A 6,859-nucleotide genomic window follows, 5' to 3' on the forward strand; every position below is an offset into this window, starting at 1 on the left:
TAAGTTTGATTCACAGGAAAGTATTGAAGTGCCCACAATTCATTACAATAGAACTGCACAAATGCAAATATTCCCCAATTCAACTAATGACTTAAATAGAAATGGCAGTTATGTTATCACACACACATATGTATGCACCCACAAGGATACTAAAATTTGCATACTTAATTGTAATGGCATTTTTGTAGTATTTTGGAATGAATTTAAGTAGGTGGGAGAAATCTACATTCATCCGCATTCGTGGGTCTGTTTGTGCCCACAGTATTGCACCAATAGCATCCGTGTGTTGAATATTGACCAAGAAACAGCAAAGCTTCCAGAGTCCTCTCCACGCAAAATTGTGATTTTCATGATTTGCCTCCTTTCTCCAGCTGGCTTATCATCCACTTGTGACTTCACTCAGGGCCGTCCTGTTCTACAATACCATTGTGCTTTTAAAAGATTTCCTTTCTACAATGCCTGCAGAATCTGAATGTAATTCGAGAGATGGGCAAGAGTTACTTTCTGGAAGACAACAGCTTGAGGGCCAGCACAGTTTGTTATCCCAGAGGCCCCACTCCTGACAGGCGAAATGCGTTTATGTTATTTGTATACAAAGTAGCTGATCATTGTTCATTTGTCAATGCACTATTAATAGCTCACTCCAGGAAAAAAAAGGTATAAAAATAAAATAATAAGAGTACCCATACTATTCCTACAATTTGTTTTGCATGGCTGAAATTTCAACTGTTTAATATTGTCAAGCATGTAAAGTAACCATTAAATATTAAGGACACTTTCTGCAAAAAATACAAATCCCTGAAATCTCCCAAGAGAAGTTCTCCTGTTTTGAAATATTTAGGCAAATTACAATATTTGGATGGAGAAAAGTCACAGATGTTAGTGGATAGAAGGTGAATATATATTTGGCTATTTAAATTTTATAACAGCAATCATTCCTGGATAATGAAATAAATGGAAAAGACAACACTTATTTTCCCTTGTTATTTTCTAATGAATTATTCCTTCAGTATTTGGGACTCTGCTCCTTCAAGCTGAGGAACATGGCATTTTAATGAAAGAGTGTTCAAATGGCTTGTCTGCATAACTTAGGCGATGGTATGATGGTGGACATTTAGATCAGAAAGGTTCTTGTGGCAGATTCCACTAAAGAATATCTAAGAGTAAAAAATCAAATAAATAAAAAGAACCCCAAAAAAGGCCTTATCTGTCTGAATCCTGGAAGTGAAACTCTCTCAACTATAGTATGAAATCCAAGACAAACTAAAAAATATTTATTAAATATGCATACTCAGAAATGTAAGTGCAGTCTTTATTAGTAAACATGTAAGGTTAATTCTATCTCTGTGTGAATTTCTTAGGGTATTTTAAATTATATCTGAGAAAGAATGACATTATACACCTAAATCTAGAGGTAACCTTTAAGCTCTCTATACTAACTTAAATTTGCAGCTTTAAGAGTGAATCCTGGATAAATTTAAATTGTCAACAAACATTCCATGGTAAAGACTGTTTTAGAAGTAGCTAGTGACTGCCTTTATACTATTTAGATAACAATTTCATGTATAAATGGAAATTGGCTATTCGTTTCATCACTGGTGATTTCTGAAATATTACCCCAATACTAACTTGCTGTTATTTCCTATTTTCTGTGAAAATTCCTTTTCACAGAACTTGGAAGCTCAGAGGGTACGCTGTATTTGGATAACAGAGGAAGGGAAAAACAGCGTCAGTGTGAGTATATCAGTATGGAATTTAACATATGGTAATCCCCTGTGTGGACGGGAAGCAAGGTTGTGATTATATTTTAAATAGTCTTCTACAAAATGGTTTCAGACTGCTTGCGTCTGAAGTTAACCAACAGAGTATTTTTAATCTTGGGGTAGGAAACTATCTCAGTTCTCTTTCTTAAATTTTAATTCTGTTGAAGGTGATAGTCATGAAATCCCCTGATAATGAAACACCAATACACATTTCTTAGTCACACACACATACACAAGTACCTCTAATGCGATCTGTGCCCAGATTTTCCCATGTTTACACAAAGATAATTTCTTATTGAGCAGCTCTCTCTTTTATGTTCTGGACAATTTACGATCAGACTAGTTGTGCTTTAGACTTACTCGTGGTGGAGACCTGTGTGTTGTGGGGATTTCTTCCTCTCTCCGACTATGCAAGGTTGAAGATGTCTTCGACAGGTAACCAAATTTGACTACATAAATTTTTAGATAGTTTAATAAACAGCAAAGCGTCTCTTCAAGATTCTGTGCAAAATGTACCCATTGTGTGGTACAGAGAATGACTTACTCATTTTTAAACTTAACAACTTTCCCAGGGAATCAGCATTTTAACAATTTGTCCTTGTTTTCTACTCAGAGGAAAACTCCATGATGGCCCATATCACTACGCTATTGCAACACAGATTTTTCTTTTACTCATTGCTGTGCATACATTTTGGTTAATGACAAAGATATCATAACACCATCAGGCACAGAGCTAGTGCAGATGTGCAATTGAGGCAGAAATATTGCGGAGAATGTACTAGCAGTTCAAGGGATTGTAGTCACATTTTCTCACCATTTGCAGTTTTTGGTAATTACATCAGGACTTCACAGCAGGTAGAGGGCCTTCAAATCTGTTTTTAATTTCAGTTTAAGTAAAAGACTTTCAGCAACAGCTGGCTGCAGAATAGCTGATACAGTATGAACACAGATGTGGTTCATAATGGTTTGAAGACACAAAAGAAGTAGACCAAAGAGCAGAATTCATTTAAGGAAAGACAAATTCAAGGATTCTTCTTTTGAAAGATCTCCCATGTTGGGGAAGAGGGGACAGTCTTTCTTATTACATTTTCTTATTATCCCACAGTATGTTAATTACTTAGCCTGTAGGTTGTGACCTGTTACCACCACAGGTTCTTACAATAGCAAAGCCCTGACTTCTCCACCCCCAAACCTCATTACGCCTCACCATGCATAACTGATTACATGTGCATGTTTATGCAAACTTTTCTAAGAGAACTGAAATGAAATAAGGGAACCAGCGATAGGTCTTTCACTGTGGGTAAGCAAGATACACTTGCAATGAAGCTAGGTTGAGGAGAAGTGCTCAAAAACCTTTGTGTGAGATCTCATTTGGCACGTCCCATTTTACAGGTTGAAGGGAAGAAGAATTTGGCATTTAGATGGTTTAATGGTGTTAAAACAATAAGAAAGAAGTGACCTGGGACATGGATGAATAGTTGTCATAATCAAGGAGTCAAGACATTTTGTTGGTGAGAGAAGCTAGGGGCATTCTTTGTAGTGAGTTTTTAATTGTGGTAAAATAGCCATAACAGAAAATCTACCATCTTCACCATTTTAAGTGTATCATTTGGCTGCACTAAGTCCATTCCCATGGTTGTGCAACCATCACCACCATCCATCTCCAAAACTCTTTATCTTGCAAAACTGAAACTCTGAGCCCATTAAAAAATTCCCCACTCCTCGCTCCCCAGGCCCTTGTAATGGCCATTCTACTTCGCCTCTGTGAGTGTGACAACTCCAGGGACCTCATCTAAGTGGAGGCATCCAGCGCTTGTCTTTGTGTGTCTGGCTTATTTCACGCAGCATAACATCCTCAAGGTTCACCCGTGCTATAGCACGTAGCTAGGCACAATTCTCCATTATTTAAAAAACATGCAGAGGTTTCATATAAATGGAGGCAAGACCATGCCCAAATAAACTGGTTAACCAAGATAGCTTTTATCAACAAAAACAATCAATCCTCAGGAATTTTCTCCTCTTCCCTAAAATGATCTCCTTATCTGGCTGCCTTTGCCTCTTTGTAAGTCTCAGGAGAATAGGAGAGCCCCTCCCCCCTTCTTCCCAATGGAAGCCAGTGCAGCTGTGACCAAAGTCTAAGGCCAAATCCAAGCTCCATACTCTCCGGTTAGTATCATCCTGGCTTATGTATGACTTAACAACCAAATTATTAGTTCCCCCCAAAATGGAGAATGCATGTTAAAAATTCATAAGATTCAAACTTAAAATCAGTGAAAAGGAATGGAGAAGTTGGTATGTCAGGCACCAGAGATGGGTTAACTGAGGCAGCTGGCACTAAGATAACCCCAGGCTTCCACGCCCAAGGGAAACCTTTGGCTAAGGGGGTTTACCTCGCCAGGGACTGAAACCAGGTGTGTCTCCAGGGCTCACTCCCCAGCCATGAGCAGGCTTTCCATCTAGAATGGATGGAGGTGTTTTGGTACATCCCAAGTAGATATACCCATGGCATCAGACTGAATTTAGGAGGCCGGATGGAATCTTTGAAAGCAACAAGTAGTTTGAGCTCTTCCTGCGTCACTGAGTTGTGCTGTGTCACTAGGAAGCACACTTTGAGCGCTTTAGCTGTTCACTGAAACTCTGAGGTAACAGTGCTGGGGAAGTGGGGGGAAGAAATATGAGATTGCTGAAACATTTAGTACAGTGAAAAAGTTTTTTAAATAGTTCACATAGGCAGTCCTCATTTAAAGTACATGGTGACAAGAATTTAAGTTGTTTTTAAACCTAACTTTTCACATCAGTACATAGATGCCTTCATGCATCGTTCATTCACATTTGCTACTCTAAGCTAGGCAGGGGATTCAGTGCTGATGTTAAAAGTGATGTTTATTATATTCTTATCATGTAGGAGACTTTCACAGAGTGTGCATTTGGTATCCCTTCATCCTCATGATTGTCCTAGAAGGCAGGTGCCACCATCCCATTTACAGATGCCAAAGGACCAGCTCAGCATTCCTGACCAACCCAACAGCAGGCCTAAGTGTCAGGCACAGTGTGTGTGCAGCCCTGAATGGGTCACTCACCCTCATGTCGACCACCCGATAGCCAGGACACTGTGGCCTCAGCTACTTTAAAGATAATTCCATGCCTGGACAAAGCCAAATCTGTGTTTTCTCTGAATCATTTAGGAACTGCTCACCATCGCTAGGTTCCAGTCCTCGTTCTGCTGATTGGTGTGTGTATGCCTATAAGTTCCATCACATCCTGAAGTCTCCTGAGCTGGCACTTGTCACTCCACACAGAGCATTGTGAGTCTTCTCTATATATCAAGGGTATTGCATGTTTGTGTAGGAGTTCCTCCTAGCTAGTGTACAGGGGATCTCTATGAAAATGTTTAATAGTTTCTCAAAGGACCTGAACTGGTTCTCTAAAAAGACAGCATGACCAGTTAGAGGAAGAGGAGAAAAAAAATGAATCATTGAGAGAGAAGCTCACCCAGGCTTAAAATATGTGCACATTGCCCTTCATGCTATTAGAGGCAGCAGTTTCCTCTGAGGCCCCTACCATCCAAAACAGAGGGAAGCACTGTTTTTTATGAGATTTACGCCACCTATGAAATGCAAGTGACTTTTCCTGCAAAAATCCAGCATATCCCAGTACCAGTATCTCGGTAATATTTCTCCTGCAACTGCTCAAAAAGAAGAGATCGAAGAATGTGAGGGACTCCATTCCCAATGATATTTTTACCAAACACAGAAATCCAGTGTTCCTCCCTGTAGTTTGGAGGAAAAACTATTGACCCACGTTTTAGTAAGAATTTACATTAATGACATTACCTGCCAAGAGGAAATTGCACTTAGAGTTATTATGAACAAGGAAAATGAGAACGTGAAATCACTTGAAGTTGCTTTAACGGTGTGTGAGTATGGGCAAATGTGCGGTTTTCTTAATGTGCAGGCTCCCCTCACCACATGGTTGCTGATACGATCAATATTATGAAATTATGTGGTAATTCAAGACATTGTTTTAGAATATTGGAAAATGTCCCAAATTGTATTAGTACTCTAGAATTGGGGGTCATTTCTAGAACCTTCCCATATTTTTCCTTATTGACTTAAAAATTTTGTTTGTTTTCACTGAATGTCATGGGTATGGTCGAGCCCAGCCAAATCTTGGATTCCCACCCCAAATCACTAATGTTTCAGAACTGTTTCATTCAAGACCTGATCTAGGTGTTCCCACCTGTGATGGGAAATGTGACCTGTGACTCTGCTCCCTCCTCACCACACAGCCACCCCATCCCCAGTAGGCCCCAGACCTTCCTGGCATTCGGTTGCTCCCTGAGAAACCCCACACCTAACTGGCCCTCATCACCTATAACCAGTGAGGCCTCCCAACAGCCCTGGGTCTGCAGAGGCCTCTGGGGAGAGGACAGCGAGGCATTTTAGTAACATGCAGCAGTGACCAGATCTGAACACGCTTTTGCTTCCTTATTTCCAGTGGTGTAAGCCCTTTGCCTTCTGGAAAGCCTTTATTTAAAATAAACACAGAAAAGATGTGTGACACTGTGAGTTACAATGCAATACAATCATCCCTTAAGTACCAAACGCTGTTCAAACAAGGTTCATGGATGAACCGACAAATTTACAAAAGGAAGGAGCTGCAAAGAGGCGGGCCTGCCATTCTGTGCGGGGTCCCCCTGAAGCGCTGGGCAGCCCTGGTGGAGAGAGGGCCAACAGGAAGAGCTCAGTAGTTTGTTTTCTTCTTTTATCTAGTTTGCATCTAAGCCAAAATACCTCAGGAAATTTAGGGTATCATTAAAATTAAAGGAATTGCTAAAAGGAAGTGATTTTCCCTATGTCTCTTTTTTCCAGAAAATAAATGACCCCATTCTTATACTTTGCAATCCCTTACCTGCCTCGTGTTTTTTAATTGCAGTTGAGCTATCCAGTTGTTTATATTGGGACTTCACACAGAAGGAACAAAGAACTAACTTTTGGCCAAGCTTATAATAAACTTCAGTTCTAGATCTTATATTCTTCAGGAAACATTATTAAAATATAATTGCACTAATATTCCTAATAGTATAACACATTTAT

General features: G+C 39.8%; 1 long non-coding RNA gene across 1 annotated transcript; it reads left to right on the plus strand.

Moving 5' to 3' along the window:
* Nucleotides 1-3,871: 3,871 nt before the first annotated feature.
* On the plus strand, nucleotides 3,872-6,475 carry LOC130684251 (uncharacterized). The gene is made up of 3 exons (XR_008998440.1): nucleotides 3,872-3,929; nucleotides 4,949-5,068; nucleotides 5,982-6,475. It is a non-coding gene; the product is annotated as an uncharacterized LOC130684251 (long non-coding RNA).
* Nucleotides 6,476-6,859: the final 384 nt, after the last annotated feature.

This window comes from Manis pentadactyla, chromosome 6 (genome assembly GCF_030020395.1).
Source record: "Manis pentadactyla isolate mManPen7 chromosome 6, mManPen7.hap1, whole genome shotgun sequence".
In the NCBI taxonomy this organism is placed as follows: Eukaryota; Metazoa; Chordata; class Mammalia; order Pholidota; family Manidae; genus Manis; species Manis pentadactyla.